General features: G+C 48.3%; 1 long non-coding RNA gene across 1 annotated transcript in view; it reads left to right on the top strand.

The window, feature by feature from the left end:
- Positions 1–7154: 7154 nt before the first annotated feature.
- Positions 7155–23929, top strand: part of LOC144140910 (uncharacterized) — a 37791-nt gene continuing 21016 nt past the window's right edge. The window contains exon 1 of the long non-coding RNA XR_013316386.1: positions 7155–7315. This is a non-coding gene — a long non-coding RNA (uncharacterized LOC144140910). The remainder of the gene's footprint in view (positions 7316–23929) is intronic.

Raw genomic sequence — 23929 nt, 5'->3', positions numbered from 1 at the left:
GGGCAGTCGCAGTGACCCCCTCCCCCGCCTCACTGCCTGTGCCATCTGTGGTGCTCCCCATGCCTTCGGCACTGGCAGCGCAGGCAAGGAACACCCGAAAAGGTACCACGTCAAGGGGGCCCCGTCCGCTGGGCACCCCCTTGCCTTAAGATGACGACATGGACGTCGAGTCCTTCCGGTTTTCATCGCAGCGGAAGGAACGGGCTGCGACGTCCAGGTCAGTAGAGAAGGCCAGAAAACCCCTCCCAAGAGTGCAAGCCCCGAAAGATCCTACATAAATAGTCACACTCCAGTAGCTCTGAACACATAATAACGGGAAGAGAAAATATTGTTCAATGGAACTGCAGATACCTTCTGAATAATCTTGACGACGTGTATGAGATTCTGCATGCCAATCAGCCAAGTATAATGTGTGTCCAGGAAACACATCTGAATTCCAAACACACAAATTTCTTGAATAGTTACCTGGTATACAGGAAAGACAGGGATGGCTGCACACACTCTTCTGGCGGTGTTGCTATAATCGCCCGCAAATCCTTAGCATGCCACCCTGTCACCTTGAACACCGTCCTTGCGGCTGTAGCCGTTCGCTCAATAATATTTAATAGGTTGATAACGGTATGCTTCATATACATTCCTCCTGATGTTGCACTTACGAGCTCCGACTTCGAGGCGCTGGTTGACCAGCTGCCCGAACCATACATCCTTACAGGCGACCTTAATGCTCACAACTCTCTTTGGGGCTCTTCCAGAACGGATGCCCGAGGTCGCCTGATAGAGAAATTCCTGACGTCTTCTGGATCATGCCTTTTCAACAATAAACAGCCTACGTATCATAACATAGGACACAACACATACTCATGTCTTGACTTGGCTATTGGCTCCGCAGTTCTCTTTCCTCTTCTCGAGTGGGGTGTGGGAACTGACCCATATGGTAGTGACCACTTCCTCACCTCACTTACATATATAGGTAAAGGCCCAAGCAGTTCATCTTCCCATAATAGGTTCAATGAAGCACGAGCTAACTGGAACACATTTACAGAGACATCGAAACTACACCACACATCCATAGCACACCTACACGTAGATGAAGCCGCACAACTCCTCACGGCGCACATCCTCGACGCCGCCGAAAGGTCCATTCCCCACGCCTCTGGTGCCCCACGCAACCAGCGGAGGCCGTGGTGGAATGAGGATTGTAGGCGGGCGCGAGAGGCCCAGAACAAGGCGTGGGGTATCCTCCGTCGGTACCCCACGTCGGGAAACCTCTTATTGTTCAAAAGGGCTAAGGCGATGGGAAAACGTGTGCGCCGTGAGGCAAAACGAGAGAGTTGGCGCTCATTCGTAACATCCATAAACTCTTACACTGACTCTCGCAAAGTCTTGACACGAATACGCAAACTAAAAGGACAACAGACACACAGCCTGCCCCTGGTTAGTACAACAGGGGACAAACTGGAAGACCAGGCTAACATACTCGCACAACACTTCCAACACGTGTCCAGTTCAGCACACTACACTATCACTTTCATGAAACACAAACACTTGGCTGAAAAGAAGTCTTTACTTGATAATGATAAGTCAGCCTCCTCTTATAACTCGGAGTTTTCACTTCATGAGCTGAGGACCGCTCTGAGCACTTGTAAACCCTCAGCTCCAGGCCCAGACAACATCACATATACAATGATACAGCACCTACACTCAGACACTCTTCTAACACTCCTCCACCTATATAACAAGATTTGGTTTTCGGGGCACATTCCTCGCTCTTGGAGGGAGGCCATAGTAGTGGCTTTCCTAAAAGAACGAAAGGACTCTCCCTCTCCTTCCATTTACCGGCCCATTGCTTTGACAAGCTGCCTGTGCAAGCTCCTCGAGAAGATGATAAACCGTAGGCTCGTGTACTTTCTTGAGTACAATGGTCTTCTCGAGAGCTGCCAGGCATGCTTCCGGGCAGGGCGATCCACAAACGATCAATTAGTTGCACTGGAATCTTACATTAAGGATGCCTTTATACACAGACAGTACTGCATGACCGTATTTTTTGATATCGAGAAAGCTTATGATACGGCATGGCGTTATGGCATTCTTGCAGACCTAAAATCCTATGGTGTGACAGGTAACATGCTGAATACTCTTTCAAGTTACCTTTCTGAACGAACATTTCGTGTCAGGGTCGGTTCGGCACTTTCGAACGTTCACGTGCAGGAGAATGGCGTGCCTCAAGGTGGCGTATTGAGCTGCACCTTGTTTATAGTTAAGATGAACTCTCTCCGAAAGGCACTGCCGCCAACCATATCCTGCTTGATGTATGTTGATGGCGTTCAAATATCTTTCAAATCATGTAACATATCCATTTGTGAACGTCAGGTCCAGCTTGGGGTAAATAAACTTTCTCGCTGGGCAGATGAAAATAGATTCAAACTTAATCCTTCTAAAAGTACCTGCGTTGTATTCTCAAAAAGGCGGGGCATCCTGCCCGATCCCGACGTAAAACTCTTTGGTGACTCGATTCCAGTAAAAAGAGAACACAAGTTTTGACGAGAAACTCTAATTTGACGTGTTTGACGAGAAACTCTCATTCATACCCCACATAAAACGACTCAAACAAAAATGCCTAAAAACAATTAATATTCTAACAGTCCTGTCTCACCAATCGTACGGTGCAGACAAACAACTCCTGCTTCGACTTTATGCCGCGTTGGTAGGGTCACGGTTGGACTACGGAAGCATTGTGTATGGGTCAGCGACAAAAACAGCACTTAAAATGCTCGACCCAGTGCTTCACTTGGGGCTTCGCTTGTCTTGTGGGGCGTTCCGTACCAGTCCTGTCCACAGTCTTTATGCAGAGTGCGATAAATGGTGCTTAGCGTGCCAGCGAACTTATGTTGACCTCCTATATGCCTCCAAAATCTCATCAATGAATAACCATCTCTTTAAACCGGTTTTTAATGATACGTCCACAACTAAACTCTTTTTAAACCGCCCATTCATTCCTGTTCCTTTCTCGCAGAGAGTGAGGGACGAGGTGACCATTCATGACGTCTCCCTATTAGACACATTCAAATCATCTCACACTGATCTTGTAGCACCATGACATCTTCGTCCTGTCGCATGTGACTTGTCTTTCGTACAATACAATAAGAACAGGACACGAAGAAGTGGGAATTTGCAGCATTTCATTCATCTGCAGAATAAATACAGGGCTGCAGAGTTTTTCAGCGATGCATCTAAAACGTTCACTGCAGTGTCTTGTGCTGCGCATGGTCCCAATTTCGAAGCATGTAGAACAATGAATGTTAATACAAGTATTTTTACGGCAGAAGCATATGGCATATTTCTAGTTGTAAGTCACATAGTTGAACATCATATTCCTACATCCGTCATTTATACAGATTCGTTGAGCGTCGTCCGTGCATTATCATCGGGAAAGTCATCAAAAAACCATGTAATTAATCTTGTCTTCAAAACAATTATGGTAGCTTATTCCTCAAACCTTGCGGTGACTGTGTGTTGGGTGCCAGGCCACTCTGGCATTGGCGGTAATGAAGTGGCGGATGAAATGGCCGCCAATGCTGCACTCCGAAACACAGTAGACATGGCAACACTACCTTACACAGACCTCAAGCCACACATTAGACAACAACTCCGTAAAACTTGGCAAGCAGACTGGAGCGAACAGACAGACAACAAACTACACGTAATAAAACCACACTTGGGACAATACACTACTGACTCACACAACAGGCCCATTGAAGTTACCTTAGCTAGGTTACGGATAGGCCATACGCATGTAACGCACTCGCACCTGCTCACGGGATCTCCAAGACCCCGGTGTAGCAGGTGTGGGGAGGGCCTATCCGTAGTCCACATACTTATACAATGGAAGACACTTGACACAACACGACACAAACACTTCAGAGAACTCTACAGACAACATATTCCCCTACACCAAACGTTGTTTCTGGGTGACGATGCCATGGTTTCTGTGAAACGCGTGTTTAAGTATTTGTCAGATTTTAAGTTTTTAAACCTCATCTCCTATCATGCATAATCAAATCTGGCCCTATACACCAGCCATGACCATTATCTTTATCGATCTTACTATGTCCAGTTTACACGTTTTATACCTACCTTTTGTGGGAATCACTTCTTTTCATTAAATAACTTCTCTGGCGCTCTTTGCCCTCGTCGGCCTTGCGCCAATAAACACCAACCATCATCATCATCGATACATGACGCCTGTGGTTGCCACTTTTGTTGAACGTGTTGTATTTTGAGCGAACCAACATGCTTCTGAATTCTGCGCCAAGCCGACGGCTCTGCTAGGCCTCATAAAGCCTACCAGCCTCACCTTGGCACCGCTGCTGCACGTGCGCTCCTCGCCGCCAACTGCAGCGCGCCACGGGCAAATCGCGGTTCGCTCACGGAGAACATCGTTGAAGGCGAGGAAATGGACCCTGCGGAGTTTGAAAGGCCTGGCTGGGCAGAAGTTCGCCGCCATCAGCGGGACATATAGCACTGTTAAAAAAATTCCGTCAATTTACGTCGAAACGGCAGTTCAACAGGTGATGTTCGCCGACATTACACCCAATTCGCAATTGCATCGAAGAAACAGGAACTGTGCCGCAGCACTAAAAATGTTCTATTTACGTAACAACATCCTATATGTGTGGGGAAAGACGACCGCACACGAGGAATAACCGAGTGTTTCTAGCGCAGGTGTTGCACACATTATGGCTGATCAAAGATCTCCATAACGTCTTGGATTTTATCGGCCCTGACTAGTCCGCGGACGCACACCGCCGCCTGTCCCGCGCACAGAGCGTGGAGTACAACACGTTATGGCGCCACGCCTGCGCGGTCATCGTCCTGCCGCTCCGATTCCCGCCGCTTCGAATCCGAGCGTCGCCCGTTGGACCTACGATTTACGCTGCATCCGTGTTTTCGAGTAGGGAAGACTGCGCCTGCAATCCCGGCGTTGTATGAATTGTACGCATCACAGGATCTTTTTGCAAGGTATGTTCCATTAAATTATTCACAATTGGGTTTCCCCTTACCACCGCGCTAACCACTTATCTTGCGACGCTAAGCCGGCGCAGAATTACCTTAAGCCTAACGTGGTTGCTTTTTTTGAAATTCAAGGGCTGGTAAAACGTATTTACACCGCAGGCTCGAAGGCAGTCTTTCAGGCGAGCTTAATAAGCGATAGGGAGGTGAAATGTGGAGGTGACTCTACTGTGCTGGCGTTTGTTTGTTGATAATTCGGGATCCTGATATGATTCTACGGATAGCGTCGGGCCGGGCGCGCAAAAAAAGGCTTTCCTACGGCAGTGATTACGAGTTACAGATAACGGGGGCGTGTTATGAACTGTGCGAAGTTACTAGTGCGCCGTGCACGGACATGATAAGTCCGGTGCCAGAGTCAGTGTAGTTCTTGGTTTGTGTGTGAATGGCGCGTCATGCCAGGTGGTGCGTCAGCTTTCCTGGAAAGCGTTCCCGTTGTGCGGACGAACTAACTCATCCGTCGCGCGTTCACTGATCCGCTGAGTTTCTACGGGATACCACATTCTGCGACCCGGCTATGACGTGCAAATGAATATTTTTGCAAGATATATAATGATCTGGAATACTTTTGCTGTAACAAGACTTTCCAGTTGTACCATGCCGATACATGGCTTGCACATGACGTCACTCGCGCCCGCTCGTAGTTACTGCGCCCATGTTGGAGCACCGCGCGCCGCTCGCTATGCGTAGTGTGTGTACGTTTCTCGGCTGATGCACCCGACCCACTACAGGCTTACCGCTTTCTGAACAAGATGCCGCCAGCTTCGAGAGTCGAGGCTCTCAATGCGGCGTATCGTGCGCAGCAGATCGGATCAGCCCGCGCATGCTACGATGAAAAGATTCGGATGTGCGACAGCGTGGATCCCTACACGCTGCGGCCGGGACTGGACACCGTGACCGATGTTGCCGAGTTTCCCGAAGTGACACACGGAAACGTTGTGAACTATCTTGTTTACTCCTCCAGTTTTGTGACCTGTCTCATTTTCGTTCTCGTCTACTTCGTCGCTATCTGGAACGGTTGCAACGTCGTCGCCGTGGCTGGGGTCCGTCGGCTACGTGGACGCCGCCGTGGCTGCGTCGGTCTCAGCGATCTTTTTCCCTGTACGCCGCTTTTTCGATAGTTCGTAACGATCGGTACAACGAGTTTTGGTGCGTAGACAAGCGCAAGCGACGGCGCCTAGTCAGGGTGTGCCTCGTCCCAAATCTTGGCTGGCCTGCCTACAAGCACAAAATACACATCTTCTACATTTGTACGCGGCGCTTGGATTCGCTGTAGACGTTGCTGGCTTACCTGTCACAAAGTGAGCACCGCAGACTCGAATGTGACGGCTGTTGGGATCGAGATCGGCACGTTTTATACTTGATAGCCACAGGCTTCGCCGTCTCGCACTGAGGTGTTTCGTCCGCTCATACCTATTTGATACAACTTTCGGTAGACGAAATAGGCTGCTGTTCGCCGATTTCTCCCTCGAATTCGACTTCCTACTGTTCGAGCAGCCGACAACAGCGCACAACACCATTGTGGAAACGCCGTCCAGTCGCTGCCGCTTCCACAGCCGCGGGGAGACAGCGCCATGTATGGTATCCGCGGGGTCGGCGGTGCTCCAATATGGAGATTATGCATCCCAGCATTCCCCGTTGTGACGTCGGTGCAAGGCATGTATAGAAACTGTTTCTCAAGATATTTTTTTTACGAAATATGACTGCAGATTTTGGAATGTTTTATATAATTTACTCTACTGCAAAGAAGGTTTATTTCGCTTCAGGTATTTGGCTCCCCTGCGATTTTGGCAGAATAAAAATTTACCAATTTTATGTGTTGCTTTTGAGAAATTTTCTAGTGAGGGTCATTTAAATTACGCAGTCTATACAGCGCGTAAAACAAAAGATGTTCTCGTCCAACAGCTTCGCTGCTATCTGCATAGCTGATTGCAGCGACGAAACGGTCAGCGGTTTTTCGCCAATATATTCATCATCTCCTCGACAGAAGACATTTTGCGGGAAAGGCGTCACGGCATAAATCAGAGCAAAAACAGAAGGCAAAAAAAGAAACGCCCAGCTTCGAGGCAGATATTTATACCCGCACAATAGGCAAGAAGATGTAGTCTTTTGAGCAGCTCGTTTGCGACTAGAACTAAACAAAATGAAAGGCGTCACTTTGATTTTTATTGCGGTACTGGCTGCAGGACAATCTGTTCGTAACACCACTGAGGAGCATCACAAGTTAACACTGAAGGACCTTTTAAATGTAAGAAAGCTCTTTTGTCTCCATGTTTTCTCTAAAGCCTTCAATTGTGAATGATGTTATGGATATTGTATTCTGCATACTAGTTTTCAGCTTTATGAGGCACTCGAAGCATTCTTGTTGAAGTGCCGTATTTCCCGTTTTGCCCTAGCTGGACAAAGGAATTCTCGAATTGTTCACACACACAAGAGAGCAGATTTATTACGAAGCAGTACGTTTTTTTAATGTGGTGTTAGTGCAACTTAAGTTACACTTAGGCTATGCGATTCGCAGTACCGGAAGGGTACGTAATAATTTACCCATCTGGAATTCCCTACCTTATCCGAAATGTTGCGCACGCGGTGATACATTGGCTAAAGAACCGGTGTCAGTCATATTTGTTGTAGTACAGTGAAAGAAAGAGCGGCTTGCATGCGAGTTTCCACTAATTTGACGATGAAGAGGCAACAGCAAAACTTAATTTGTTTAATACATGGTGAGACAAACAGCGATGATACAGGAAGGAGCACACTGGCATGCTTACAACATGGCAGCTCGAAAAAGCAGAGGCATGCTTTCATCATTGCCCGGAGGCGCACTACGCGGTGCTCACGGAAGGCACCAATTTATAATTAGAACTTCAAGCGGACAACATGCGTTCCGTATGCTGGTTCCGAAAAAAATGAAAAAAAAAAAAATACACAAAGCTCCCTACACAGGTCAGGTGACAGAAGCCGACGCACGCTGTGCCGGAGAGAAGGCGCGAAGGAGGAGTCCACCAGACCATCATTGAATGCAGACGCAAACCCTCGCATGCCGCTGCTGGAACCAGTTTTTTCAGTGTCTTACGTTCGACAACAGCAGGGATTCATTTGCTTCGGCCCGATGGGCCACCATCAGGCTTCAACTTGGCGATAAGTGTCGAACTTCGGAACAAACTGGGGGCACCGCCACCAGCAAACCTTCCCCGCTGTACACAAAACCTACATCACACCCGCAGAGGGTAGCGGAGAAGCACTCCGCGCTGAATCGTAACAGCGGCTGTATTATTTCTTTTCAGAATGACAAAACAGCCGCCGGGGTTGACATAAATCAGCGCCATTGATTGCCACAGGGTGCTCTATTAGCCTATAAGAAGTCATGGTTGACCTTTCAAAACAAATAAAAAATAAGGGGACTTGAAGGAACGGTAAAGCTAGCGTAATCCCCAATTACATCAGGTCCACACCTGACCAAATTTCACCTTTTGTACAGGTTGGTAAATTGGTTCACGCGAATGGGCTTTCCTGATTATTTTTATCAGCATTTAGGTTCGCTCAATTTTAAAGCGATTAGTTTCATTCGTTGTTTTGGCGTTCTACCTAACAAAGCAGACTGCCTTTTTAAAACGACATTCGGCATGATAGTTGATGTTAACTAATGACGTATTCGGTTGGACGTTTACGAGCGCTCTGGAGTGCGCTCAAAAGCGGCCGCGCCTTCGGTTGGTAGAATTCGAGCGCTCGAACTAACTTCGGTTGGTTCTTTTGGAGCGTCAGCCTGAGCGCTCCCGACCGCTCTGACTTCGAAGTGAGAGCGTGTGCGCTCTGGCCAAAAGGACGGGTCACGTGAAACAAAACGCAGAGGTTTACCCGGCGGCTTCCCGAGCAGGGTGCACGGTGGCGCTACAGCGCGCTGCTCCGAGATCGCCGATGCATTCGGTTGACACGCTGCCTCTCGCGCTCCGATTGCGTCTGGCATCTGGTGACTCCGAGCCAGAGGACCGGAGCGGCCAACCGAATACGCCATAAGTACTGCTAGTGCTGACGTACATGCAAATCTGTTTTTTTTACCAATTTTACTAATGCCTAATTTTAGCGTCCTAGATATGCATATTTCTAACCTTGGAAGTCATTACCATTTAGAGTACCGAGGAACATTATACACACTCATGCAGTGATATTGCCACCCCCCCCTCCCCCAGTAAATTCAAAGAGCGCAGGTTCTCCCACTGCAGTCAATCCCGCCACTGGGCGCAGTGTGCTCGCTCGAAGAAGGTATTGTCTCGGTCGTGCTCAGCGGGCTGACTATTTCGCCATTAGATTCTTGTTATTGAGCGCTCTTGTTCCTTCAATAAAATAGCTATTCCTCCATAGGGACTCTTCCTTCCCGCTGCATTTCCGGTAGACAAGCTGCGTACGTGCGGTGAACGCTGCATGCAGCGCTTGATCACCGTTCCTGAAGACCAAGTGTTCCAAAGCAATTCGACGCCCGTCTATCAACGCCTCAGCCGTCGACGTCAGGGCATTTCTCCCGAGTTTCGACTGCTGCATGCAAAAACCAAGGTTGGAGCAACACGCATCTCAAGCTCGACAACGGAAGTGAACGACAAAATTATGTCAGGTGACACCAGCCGCGTACGCCACCAACTTTTCATGGCGACGTCTTTAAAGACGCAAAGGACTGGCTTGACGAAAATTAGGGAGTCGCGAAATTCTACGGACGGCACCACGACACGAAGCTGCACCATGGGTACTTCACCGCAGGCGACTATGCAAACACTTGGTTCCAAAACCATAAAACTGAGGTCGAAAGGTGGGATGATTTTGGGCCGATCTTTTGGGCTACCTACCCGTGCAATGTACGGGGACAAGAGAATGAAGCCGCTCTGCATTCCCTAATACACCGTGTAAAGGAAAACGTAGCCATGCGCTTTGAGGGCATGTGCCGTGTCTTCAGACGTGGGAACCTGAGTTTGGGGTATACCAAACGCGGTGTCACCTAACGACTGGCACTTAACTGGACCTCTTGGTCGGGCTCGTGTGCAGGTACTGGCGTGCCGTCGCAGAGTTCATTCTGGAAGTGTCGTTAATTGAAAGGACACTTGAGTCACGCACCAGGCTGTACGACCGCAACCAGAACTGTGTCGGCGATCATGCTCTCTGGTGCATTGGGTACCAGCCCTGGCGATTTACGTCAGACCATCACCTCAGTAGTTTCTGTGAGAACTTTGCCTACTACACCTGGCTCAGTCCTTAGCGATGTCTGCCTTCCCAGATCCAGTTATTCGATGGTAAGTACGCCGAGCGATTGTAAAACCAGTAAAGCATGACGTGCAGCCACCGTCAAGCAACACTACAACATAGGCCGCTCAATAAAAAGCAGCTCCATACGCTGTCTAAAAAGTCGTTGTCGGCACGCCCGCCGCGTATGCTGCGCCCAGTTGAGGTGTTACTTGTCGACAGCCTGGAAAACAGCCCGCATGGCTTGCTGGCCATTCTAATATCCAGAAGACGGATGCGTGGCGTGCACCAGACCTCAGGCCTCGGTGTTATCACTGTCCAGAACCTGGCGATATCTACAGGTCGCGCCCGCATTGCCACATTGTACTTTGCGGTTTCCCTCCGAATGCACCATGCTCCTGGAAAGGAGAACGAACCGTGGAAATTCAGAAATACCAGTGTGCACATTAAGCGTCGCCTACGTTTTTCCTCCGGAAAGACAGGCCATAATCATGTAACCGTTACCTATCGCCGATCCCTCATCGTCTGTCCAGCTCTGGTGGTCCCCACTTGCCCAGCCCACGCCGTGAAATCTGAGACCAGTGATCTCCAGAGGCGGGGTCGCAATAGAAGTGAGCGAAGATCCTCCATTATGTTCACTATGACCTATAGCGGAGCTGATGCAGCCAGACAATTACAGTAAGACACATCTGACATCTGCGTGAGTATATATGATTGCGACGTCACTTCGTTAGTGGACACGGGGCGGACTACTCTGTCATAAGCAGCAACCTGGCAGAAGAGCTTAAAATTGCGCCCACATCCCCGCGAGGGGAACCCTGTGTAAATGCGACGCATCGTGGGGTTCACTTGGTGTTTCTTTTGGATTGATTCTGAAATCGCGTGAAACGTGTCGGGAACGCGTATGATTATTATGTTTTATGAGTATTATTATGTTGTTTTGGCCAATCTTGGTCAATCTCTCTAAATGGTATGCTTGGGGCTTCGCTGTCGCAACGACCTTTACTCCATCATTGTTGCTGTAAGTGAGAGCTTCTTTTCTTTTATTGCAAGTGTTAATCATTGCCCCATCATGCGTTGTATCAGTAGCTTCTTGACGTAGTTTGAATGAGTCAAGGATATAAGGCGCGTTCGTAGCATTTGATTCTGTTTCGGTTTTGTGGCGCAGTGGGAAGAGCACCATGTACCTCGCGTTCCGCCCAAAGGGTCGTGGGATCGAAACCGGGTTCCGCTAACTATTAATTTTTTATAGTGTAGGGGGAGGGGTGCGAACAACGTCGTATGGAGGGACAATGCGAGCGAATGAGATGCAGTCGTATCTTAAAGAGTTCTGGTGCAGTGCAGCATATAGTTTCTTAGTAGGTATACTAGAGAGGAAACTGCGTCTCGTAAGCCATGTCGTCATGGGGGTTCATGGGAAGACCTCCTTTTTGGCTTGGGCTTGGTATGACAATTGGATTCGTAAGCGGTTTTTGGGATTTGCTTTCTTCATTATGCATTAAAACGTTTACGAGCTACAAGGAAGCCGAAATCCTCCCGTTTCTGTGGTAGCCGTGTTCAGTGAAACAGCAGGAAATGCGTGATCGCACCTGACGTTGCTCATGCCGCAGTCGAAGGACGTATGACTGAGCGGGTAATATGCCGTCGCGAAATTTGTAGCCGACGAAAAGAAGAAACAAAACGTACTTCGACGAAGACAAGATATGGCAGATACGGGCGCTTGTATGCGTCCTACATGTCATCGTCCACGACTGTGTAACGCCACGTTTTCTTTTTTCCTGTTAACTAGCTGGCGGTCGTTGTGCACTCGTTCAGCACGAAGGCAATGTTTTCATAGGCACGCTCAGTTGGATTGGATTGGAAAAAGCTTTTATTGGGCCGGCGGTTAAAGCTTTACACTAAGTCTCAAAAAACTTTCCAAACTCTTCAAACCACTTATTATTTGAGATAATGGTAACATTAATAAAATCACAGTCTCCAATGAGTTTCCTCCCCAAATATTAACTTTGTTCGTAACTACCAGCTTGGCCTGCGGAATAGCAGGCACAACCGTTCCGGCAAAAATACGCTTTATTTCTTTTTTCCTTAGTTTTAAAACAGCCTGTTTTTATTTTCCACTTACATAATTGCACACTATTCTTCGCGTTTTTGTGGCACTTTGTTTAAATTTGTGGTCACTAAAACGTTTCAATCCAAGCCAATGATGAAACTAAGGCGAGCGCGATGTATAATGGCGGTCCATGACGACACAGACAACCTTGATGTGAGCCGCATAGACGCTAGCGCCAGATTCCTCTCTAGTGCATACTGTAAGAAACTGTACGCAGTGCAGCAGGGCTCACACTCATACAGCGGGTGACATCTGAGTGCCGCAAATGGATTTGTACGGCGCGGGTTAGTATCCCTGGCTACACGTATGTCGGTAACTTCATTATTCTTCCGGACATTGCGAGCGACCATTTGCTAGCCATGGAGATCCTGTACACAAACGACGCCATTATTTTCCTGCAGACGTCTACTGCAACGGTCTTGACAAAAGGGGCTCTCAGCATTGTGGACGAAGGCGTACTGGTACTACCGAGCGGCAGTATTATGGTTGTAAAGGCAGCTAGTCTGGAAGTAGTGAACGAGAAAGGCAACGTAACTTGCTTCCACAACGAAAAAAATACGTAGCCGGGAGCCTTGTTCAACTCCAAGATGGATATGCGGGCACCTTGTTCACAAATCTAGGCAAAGAGCTCCACCACGTCCTTAAGGGAACCGCCATCGGCTGTCTGCACTAGTTTCTTTCAGTGACAGAATTGTATGCTGATTGCCGTGAACCGTCGGCTCCGAAAGACGTCGTCGCACTAACCCATGTAAGCCCAGACCTGCCAGCAGAACAAAAACAAAAGCTGACAGAGCAGCTCAATTATTTCCGCGAATGTTCCCCTGCTTCGTACAAAGTGCCGAAAATCCTGCTGCAAAACTTTGAATCATTGTAGGTTATACAGCCAAGGGAATATACCAGCACCCATACTGCGTAGCCTACAAGGATGAGGAAGCCATACGGAATGAAGTAAAGGAAATGTTTATGTTGCGAAAGTGAAAAGCGCTATGACGACGAGGGCAAGCAAGTACACGGGACAAAGCCAGTTTGTCCTCGCCGTCTTAGCGCTTTTCCCACCATGAACATTTACCAACAAGCCCAGCTCGCAGTTCTTCTGAAGGAAATGTTACAAGAAAACGTAATTCAACCGTAAGCAAGTCCGTCGCATGCCCTATTTGCTGGCCGAAAGGCAAGATAAATCTCTTCTCTTTTCCCCCGATTACGTGATACTGAACCGTGTGAAAAAACGAGATGTGTACCAACTTCCGCGCGTGGGTGCCGCGTTGAACCGGCTGCGGAATGCGAAATTTTCTCGTCATTAAATCTGAAGAGCGGCTTCTGGCAAATTAGGGGTTGATAAGGGAGACTAAGAGAAGACCGCATTGGTCACGCCTGATGAACTTCATGAGTTCAAAGGGCTTCCGTGCGGTCTTTGCTGGGCACCAGCGATATTCTAGTGAATGATGAACATTGTCGTAGCCGATGAAAATGACATTCATGGCTTGCCTACCTCGACGATGTCGTGTTTTTTGCAGACATTAAAGAACATGTACGCATACTATGACTGGCACTAGAGGCCTTAACTATAAAACTTGAAAACTGAAAGTTTTGCTACAAGCACCTGCTGTTCGTAAGACGCGTAGTCAGTGCACAAGGAGTCTCACCTGACCTTGAGAAGACGGCAGCTGTTGCATCTTTCCCAAGGCCAGTCGACAAAAAGGCTGTTAGAACTTTCTGGGCCTTTGCGCGCTCACTACAGGCGCGTTGTTGTCAATTTTTCCGACGTTGCTGAGCCACTAAGAAGACTGAAAAAAAGACGACGTTCCTTTTATATAACAATAAGAGCAAGAAACAGGCTTCACTAATCTGCAAAACCGGCTTCAAAGAGCACCTCAACTCACATATTTGGATGTGCTCGCTCATTTTGGCAGAAATCCACGTAGACGCTCGTAATGTGGGTTCAGTGCTTGATCAGTGACAGGATGGAGCAGAACGAGTTCTATCTCATAGAAGCCGCACTCTCTCAAAAGCTGAAGCGAAACTCCACAACCCAAAGGAGCGCCTAGTCAACTTGTGGCCCATCAGCAAGCTTCCGCTGCAACCCTCTGGCCAACCATTTAGAGTTGTCAGCAACCTCCACCTTCTGCGCTGTCTGCCCAAAATATGGAAGTCCCGTCTGGACATCTGCCTAGAGGGAGCCTCCATCTGCAAAAATACTACATTACGGTCGTCTACAAGTCGGCATGAAATCAAAGTGAGCCAGATTGCTGGCGCCTGGATCCCATCGAGTCGGCAAATCCGGAAATCGCTGAAGACTTCCCCTTACTCGCAGCTATCAGCATGCCCTAAATGGCCATACTGCAACAAGAAGACACTGAAGTGCTACTTGTTATTCAGCACCTGGAGTGCCTCGACCTTCACACTCCACACGCCATAATCGGAAACCTTTCGCCATCCAATATCCGGAGTGGCCTGCTGTAGAAGCGGCCGCTCCTGATAGGCATACAAGGCATACAAGCTGGTGATGGGACCACCTGCCAACACGTCGACACAAACTCTTATACTTGTGAGTTTATACTACTTTGAATGAACTACTCGAAGCTCATCATATGAACCAATTATTACGTCTGAGCTCCACCTCCACCGGCAGAGCAATTCTGAACCAGCTGTGCCTGCGCTCACCGCCTCGACACCCCCCGGCCGATTGACTCGGCTTTCGCATGAAATTCGCCAATTTATTGATGTGGCCCCACTGTCCCGTAACATGCATCCAACACACCACCAGGATCACAGAAACGCCAGAGCGAAAGCTATCTTGAAACGGTACAGCCTAAACTCTACCACAATATACACAGACGCACCCTCCGAACTCAGTAGGAGAGCTATGACCGGTATTGTGACTACAGCTCAAGCTCTCCTCTCAAGTGCATCAATTCCTACCACCCTTGCACTACAGGCAGAAGAAGTGGCCATAGCCCTCATAGCTCGAACCCCTGCAGAGATCATTATTCCGGACTGCCAACAAGCATGCAGAACTTCCTTGAGCGGCTTCATTTCACCCCCGCTACACAAATTCTGCTGCAGCATCTTCGACAATACCACTTAACGATTATTTGGGCTCCCACGCAAGCTAACATGCCCACAAGCATGCCCGAGGTCTGACACACCGGGCTAGTGTGGCGTTCAGCGAGCAGTGGCGCGTCTGTCCCCTTTTGTCCTACAAATAAATCACGCAGCACTACCACCTGCAGTGAATAATGTACCCAGACTCACAAAAGAACCTCACAAAAGAACAAGAACGCCACCTTTGGGGCATCCAAACCAACACATTTCCCCACCCAATTAGAGCCCACATTCTGGCCCCCACTCTGTAGTCCTCGCAATGCCGCTTCTGTGAGTCTCTGGGCACGCTTTATCATGACGGGGGGGGGGGAGGGCTGCGATAAGAAGACCAACATCCCCCCCCTTTTGCCCTTCTCCTCTCCTGAGCACCGGGAGAGAGAACACTGTCTAGCTCGGACCTTGACGACCAGCTTTGTCTGGTCAAGAGAACCCAAGAAGCCGGTCCGTCTCAAGGGGTCCAGGAATAAGGACTCTTCCCCAAGGACAACTGCTTCATAGGGACGAGTTTCCTCCTCATCCTCGGGAAACAGAAGAAAGCAGCGGTTATAGGTCAATGGGAGAAAGCTTAGTTCATCAGTAGAGTTAGGTGGGCTTTTGATGGGGATTATAGCGATTAAGTGCGTAATCGTCGCCAATTAAGAATTTTTACTTGATGCAAGAAGTGCACCCCGTTGACTCTTTCCTACAATTTTTATACGTGGTTCTGTCGACTATTAGGGGCGTTGGTTTTTTTTGTTAGATTTGTGAGAGAGCTATACACAGTAAACATTTTTCGCTTTTCTACTTCGTTCATATCCTTTTTGAGTTCTTAAACTTTTTGTAATACGGAAGAGTTTCGTTAATACGATTTGGCATGATACGGTTTTGGCATAATACGATTTTCTTTTCATTCCGGGCCGATGTCCCTCAGAAATAATGCATTTTTGTGCGTTCAGTACGATCAAATTCTGGCCGAAAAGTGGAAAGTACGACCGCAAATTTTGAACTCTGGCTGCCTTGTTGCTGTGCGGGGTGGTGCTGCTAGGCTTGCGACAATGCCAAGGAAGCGCAAGGCCTTCATTGTAAGAAAAAGATGTAAATTGTACGCAAATTCGAAGAGACGCCGAAGAGGAAGCGCGTGGACTTTGCACACGAACTCAGTGTCTCAGTGTCAACGCTCAGCACTATTGTCGATGAGAAAGAGAAACTTCGAAGGAACCAGCAAATTTTCGGCCCGGTGTAAAACAAATGCGAGGATATACGTATGTATATATGTATGTATATATGTATGTATTTATTGTACTATAGAAAAAAAAGAAGGTTCACTAGCAGACGTAAATTGTCTAGCCTAGGGGCGGACACAGGAACGCCTGCTGGTGTAGGGGAGGTGGCATATGGAGGAAAGAGTACATAGCAATAGGGGGATAGGGTAGAGGGTGTTATGAAGGAATGTGCAGGATCGCGCGGAGATCAATGAGCCGGGCTTCTGTCTAAAAAAACACACGCATTCAAAAGGTGATCCAAACAGGAAGGTATGGAAAGCGTAAAAGCAATATTTACAAGGCTCAGCAAGGCATTGGCCTACTTCAGTCCTCTGGGGCTGGCACGGTGCATGGAGCGCCACGTAGAGCCTGGTCGGTGGCTTGGGCGAGTCGATGCGAGGCGGCGCTGTCCGCGAGGCTGCTGAGCTCTGTGCGCCGAGAAACTCCAAGCCGGCGTTCTGGTCCCATGGCGAAGACCGTGGCGGTTTCGATGACTAGCGGAGGGGGGAGATCGCTCAGGCCCAAAACGAGGCCTCGCTGCCCGCGCTCCGCGCCACCGGCACACCGCTCACTCGTGGGCCGGACACCGGCTTCTCCCGGCGGCGTCCAGGGCTGTCGTCGGGCCTACACCGCGACGGATCGTAACTTGTAAGGCAGCGCCGGCGACGGACCTCGGGTGTATACCGCGACGGCGCCGTCCTGTTGTCGTCTTGGGGGACCGCTTACGAGCTTCTTCTATATTCTTCTTATTCGATGCCGATTTTTATTGCGCAAACGTTACGCCACCGGTACCCGCGCATAGGCCACCACTCTGCACCGTTCCTTCACAACAGAGGGCTTACAAGAATCTTATATAACACATAGGGAAGATTAAGAAGGAACATATATACAATGTATAGGTGTGAAAAAATCCCGCCATCTCCACGAAGTGAATGATGATGAGAGGGGCGAAGCTAAAATGCTTATCGGTAAAAGCGTGAAACATTCGCCCACACATCATAGAAAGACTGTACACGTTGTTATAGGTCTTCTTGACGGCGGGCACCATCTGAATGAGTGAAGGACATAAGGCGCGTTCGTAGCCATGCTCGCGTCTCGGTTTGTAGCGCAGTAGGAAGAGCGCCACGTACCTCCCGTCGCGGCCAGAGAGTCGTGGGATCGGAACTTGCGCCACCGCGTCAAGACCACCACTCCTCGCTCGCAAAGCTTGAGACTTCCCACCACTCGGTTGAAAAGCCCGTCGGCGACGTCGATGATTGTGGTCATCATGTAGGGCTTGTTTGGGACAATGAGAATCTCCATAGGTAAGTTGGCAAACTCGGTGTGTGACATTTTAGCCACCTTTGCCGTCGCCTTCTGCAGAGCCTCTTGTGTCGCGTACCCCCGGTACGTGTCTTGAGCTCGCAGACGACGAACGACAACCTCTTCTTCCTCTCCTTCATGTTGGGTAGCAACGAACGCGTTGAACGTTTTGACCTTTTCGGCAAATGTTTGGTTGGCCGCTTGGGGGCATCCTCCCACAACCATCATCAGCGGAATGTACACGGCAGCAACGAGGGACGGGACAGGGCGCGAGCAAGAGGAGCTTCGCCCCTAAAAAACGAGGAGTTTAACAGTAGAGAAAAGGAAAAATACATATAAAGACTAGACATAAAGAAACATCAAGGTACAGGACACAATAGTGTAGCAGAAAAGACACCTGCACACATACACACACGCGCACGCACACACACATACACACACACGCACACACGCGCACGCGCACACGCACACGCACACGCACACGCACACGCACACGCACACGCACACACACACACAGGAACGCTACACCAGCAGCAGCACTCCACTGCAAGCTCGACGGTTACATGATGTAGCCCGAGTCCGCTGTGGAGCCCTGAGGCACCCAGCTATGGAGCCGGGGCCTCGAGCACTTTGTCCCGCTCCCTGGCACTGCCTGGGAGAGAAATCAGTTCCTCGAGTGGCCACACTTCTCGTAGCACGGCCAGAAGCTCCACCCGACACGCTGCCGCACCGAGCCGTCCGTGTAAGCAAGGGTCGGCCCAGACGACGCACCCTGCCAGCTGCAGTTGTCCGCATGGGGGCATCCGCCACTTGCTGCGCAGACCTGGGATGTCCAGCTTCACGTCAGCTGCCAGAGCAGGAGCCGGGCCACCAGGTCCCGCATCCACGGGGGCCACCACCTCTTCGTAGAGCTCGAGCATGCGCTCCATGCGCGAGGGGTGGTGGCCCCTCAGTCGCTGCAGCAGCGGACCCCCCCGCCACCCCCCCTGGGTGCGCCGCAGCCTGTCAATTTGGCCAAGCGCGCGCTCGTTAGCCGTCATCTCCAGGGTCCACGCACCCGCCATGGCCAGTGTCTTCTCGTACGGCGAGCTCTGTGGCAGGTCGAGGGAAGGGCGGACCCCCTTGCGGTAAGCTATTGAAAGATGTGCTGCTTACAAGTTCAAGAAAGTTAGAGCGGTAGGAGAGAACGTCGACGGGTAGGTCCTCCTCAAAAAAGTTGACAACTTCGCGCTCTTATCTGATATTAAATACTCCCAAGCATCCGGCGGCTGGCTTGACCAAGTTAAGGCACGGTACGGATCGTAGTACAAAACAGTGTACGGGGAAGCGAAACATACCGCAGGTTGTGTTTGCGTTTCAGAAGAATTTACTCCTGAACGTTTAAAATAAGAAAGTGCGGCATAAATTGACCAGACACTTCCATGTTCCTCAATAAAAGTGAATTGCTGATGGAGTATTGTAGTTTATTGTTGTATATGTAGTATATTGTAGTATATGTATTGTAGTATATGTAGAGTATTGTAGTATGGAGTATTGGAGTATATTGACCTCCTTCTTTAACCGCTTTGGATAATGCGATATTGGCGTAATATGTTTTATTTTCCGGTTCCCGTAAAAAATGTATGACAAAGATTTCACTTCACCTCTATTTACGCCGTTAAATCCATCAACGTGTTAATTTCGCGAACTACGCATGTTTCTGCATGTACAAAGCATTTACACGGTTGGTCGGTTTTTATAGCTGTATGTTTTCCTGTTTCGCGTCGTTTTTTTAGGCTTTTCACATTTCTTTCTTTTTATTAACGTGATGTATAAGATAAATAGACAGTTTTAGTTGAGCGCACGCAGCAGCTCTGCGCGCGCAAGGAACTTGCGGAGGAGCGAGAGCGCATGCGCAGTACGTAAGCGGCAGCCACGCGCTTTGCGTGCGCCCGCAAGTTTTGGATTCTTGCGTTGCGGGTTTTGCGGGCTTAGCGGGACGTGCGCGAGGCCCCCCCGTCCTCTTTCCGGTCGCTCTCGCCCGTGAACGAAATGAACAAAGGAACGGCGTCTCCCCAGTGTCCCCACAAACTGGTTTACGGCTTCTTCTGGCTAGGTTTACGTCTGGCGCTGGCCGACAACCACATGTTTCGTTCGCTAATCTGGCGTTCAGTGGCGCTGCATGACACACAAAGCGCGCATTTCGGCGCAGCTGGTTTATCCACGCACCAACTTCTGCGTGCGGTCAACTAAAACTGGTTCTTCGCGAGAACTTTGCTGCGCGCGCTGTGCTGCCCCTACGTGCGCGCGCAACTCTGTGCGTACGCTCAACTAAAACTGTCTAATATCTTTCAACAGATTAATTATATCTAAAATGTCTTGAATTCCCTACTTTTTCTTCGATATATTTTGTAAGATCGAATGCGTAAACTTACGCTATTATAACAACTAATTCTGTTAAATTCGCCTATTTTCCAGTTTTATTCGAAAGCAGAGCGTTAAACGATTGATTTGTTTTCACCTTTTTTTATTGCATTCTTCATTTTGGAATGTTCTTTTTTCTGCGTCTGGTACTTCTTACGGCAGCGGACCAGCGACACACGCCGATTTTCGCTGATGAATTTTGTCAGGGAATGTTTGTATTTTTTACTTTCCTACGTTGCAGGTTTTTGTTTTATTTTTAATTCGTGTAACCATTTACGCGTCCCTCTTCCGCAATATCCACATACGCTATTACCATTTTGCCTATCTCTGTGAGGCGATTATAACAATCAATATGTTAACTTCGCCAACTATGCATTCTTCTGGAATTAGAGAGCCGTGCACCAGTAACCTGATTTAACAATTTTTCTTCGCATAATTTTTGTTTTTGAAGACTGTTTCGTGTTTCGTTTATCAAGGAGTATCAGTGGTACTCCGGGTTTTCGGAGAATATTTTTGGTAACATTGGTAGAGTGGTTTGCAGGTTTTCTTTTTAGCAAACGTTTGGCATTTTCGATACCTAATATCTATCAGCTATCCAATTCTTAAAAATTCAGATTTTATTCCGCGTTCCCTTAAACACTCTAACTGCTAATTGCAACGATATCTAACATGAACCCCTACTAGCGCTTGGAGCAAATGTTTAGTGTTTCAAAAGTTTGGAAGGCACACACGCCCGTACCCGCACGAGCACGCACGCACGCGCAAACACGCACGCACGCACGCACGCACGCACCCACCCACGCACGCATGGAAGCACGCACAGATACACACACACGCACGCGCGAGCCCATGCTCGCGCACACGCAAGCATGTGCGCGTACGTGGGCGTGCAAACACAGGCACACGCACACGCACACAGACACACACACACACGCACTCACACGCACACGCGCACGCACACGCACACACACAAGCATTCACGCACACGTGTACGCACAACGGACACGCATACAGACACGCCATCACACACGCACACACACATGCACACCGACGCACGCACGCACACGCAAACACGCACGCCGCACGCACACACACACACACACACACAGAAAGAAAAAATCAATGGCGAAAACAACAAAACATGCATGTTAAAGTGCTGCCCCCAAACAGAATATATTAAAAACGCGGAAAAAAACGTTCAGTGTACGAAAAAAAAAACGAAAATGCGAAAAGCTATGTAAGCCCCGCATTTTGACAACATGCAGAAGTAGTACAAGTAGCACATTTATTTGCTCTGTTTGGGCAAATAAAATTAATTGGTCTAACGGAATTTAAAAAAACAGAACAAAAGGAATAAAATTTTACGAAATTCAAATCACGACATCAAAACTACGCACCGTAGACCTCTCCCACATAAACACACGAAACTAAAAGGTCACGGAAAAGAACGTCTGAAATACCAATAAAAAGTGTGAAAATGGGCACGCCCTGCAACGCCCAGCGTTTGCACAGAAAGGAAGAATTGGCCGAAGTTGAAAATTATTTTTTGTAATAAGGCAAATGAAAATAAGTTGAAGGGTGTTTTAAACAAAAACAATTGTCTAAAGAAAGATGTGCAAAAATAAACTGGAGAAGAGAAAAATATAGTTCTTGACATGTCCTTTAAAACCAAGACTAAACTAAAAATTTCCGCATTAAAAACATTTTAAAAACGAATAAAAAATAGCGAATAGGTTCCAACCCTGCACAACACGTTTTACCTGTCGAGAAAAAAAAAACATAAAGAGCAAATTAAAGGGACTTGTTCGCTCTGCAGATATAAATTTCTACCACTGGATAAAACAAACAAAACAAAACTGATGAACAATAAAACAACTCAACGTCTTTGGCTGCTCATAGCCAAATCTGGATGCAAGAACTCGCAATACAGACAACCGGGTTAAGTATACAACGCATTAGTAGCAATTCTCTGAATTTCTGCGGATTTTTTTATATAGGCGGGCTTATATTGCCGCAGTAACATTTGTTTTTAGAGGTGAAGCCAGCTTTATGCAGAATTTTGCAAGCTTGGTTACTGTAGGCTGGCTTTCCAACATTTTTTGTTGCACAGTCAACCATGGCCATCTGCGGGGGGAGTAGGATAGGATCCTCAACTTATACTTCTTTCCACCGCTATTTCCTCTTTTCCGAGTTGAGTGTTATCTATACAACGCGCGGGGACTCTCTTACCGTGAAGTTACGCAATACCAAGTGCTCTTCGGAAGCCACCTGTGGTACACTGGAGCCTGCGCCGTAATTCCTACAGACGTGATATAATAAACATCATTGTCTCTATTTACCAACAATGCGTGTCTTTAGTCAGTGACGAATAGATAGGGCCACGGTCTCTGTAATTCAACATAATAAATAATCAATATGGCCAAACCCTAAGGTGCAAAGTCCACCAGAGCACCAACTTCGCTTATCCTCCCTCGCAGCCGCGTGGAAGCACCCTGACGTTTTTTGAATACGGCAGTCTTTTTCGTTGTACTTAAATCTGAATATTTTGGTCTGTCTGTCTATCTGTCTGTCTGTTCCTTTATTTAGCCATCCGTACAAAAATTAAAGAGTTCCGAAACGATAAATTTTTATAGGCAATACCTTTCAAACCACTAAATCTCGAAACGAACTTTATACTCGTCAACATTGTCGACCAAGACGAAAACATTACGCACATTTCAAGAAAAGCAACAATTTATTAGTAGTACTAAAACGTGTTTTTTTAATAAACATAAGTGCGCTTGATATTTCCGATGGCAAACAAATACTTTGAAAACAATATTTTGCACAAAAAATGCATAAAAAGCTCACGCCCGCGAATAGGCATTGTGACGCTTTTGCACCCAGTGCGGCATTCCAACTTGACGAGTAACACAAGTTTAGCATAGATAAAACGCGACAAATGAACCGCGGCAAAATTGAATATACTTTAGCAAACATCCACTCTGTTTGTCGTGGGTGTCGAGAGACGGGAGGGGAGAGAGCAGGACAGGTGGGAGGGGGAGAGAACAGGATCATTTACGTGTCAGGGGCGGCAGAACACAATCGTCACATTTGCTATTTAGTCAGCAGATGCGCAGTTACTTTTTCAAGCTACTGTTACACCGATGGAAATAAAAATGGCCGCGTATCTGCTCCTTCCGTCGCAAATGTCCATAAAAGACGAAGGTATTTACTGACATTTGCCAAATAAGTGGCTCCCTTCGCTTTCCCGCTCACCTCATGTTGTCCCTCTTGCGGCGCGTTCCTCCCTAGGTAAACACGCCAAACGTTTGCTCAAGTCAATTTGAATTTTCCGCGTTTCAGGGCAGGTGCCTCGATGCCAGCGCTGCCGTACGGCGGAGACGCGCTGGAATCGAGGCGCCCTACTTCAACGTTTATAGAACCACGTTGCATTTGTCCACGTGCGTCCCAAGCAGATAGTAGAAAATATCTAGTG

The sequence above is a fragment of the Haemaphysalis longicornis genome, unplaced genomic scaffold (assembly GCF_048455015.1).
Source record: "Haemaphysalis longicornis isolate Haplotype H1 unplaced genomic scaffold, Haemaphysalis longicornis Haplotype H1 scaffold_55, whole genome shotgun sequence".
In the NCBI taxonomy this organism is placed as follows: domain Eukaryota; kingdom Metazoa; phylum Arthropoda; class Arachnida; order Ixodida; family Ixodidae; genus Haemaphysalis; species Haemaphysalis longicornis.
Note: the sequence above shows the minus strand (reverse complement) of the source record. Positions and strands in the feature narration are given on the sequence as shown.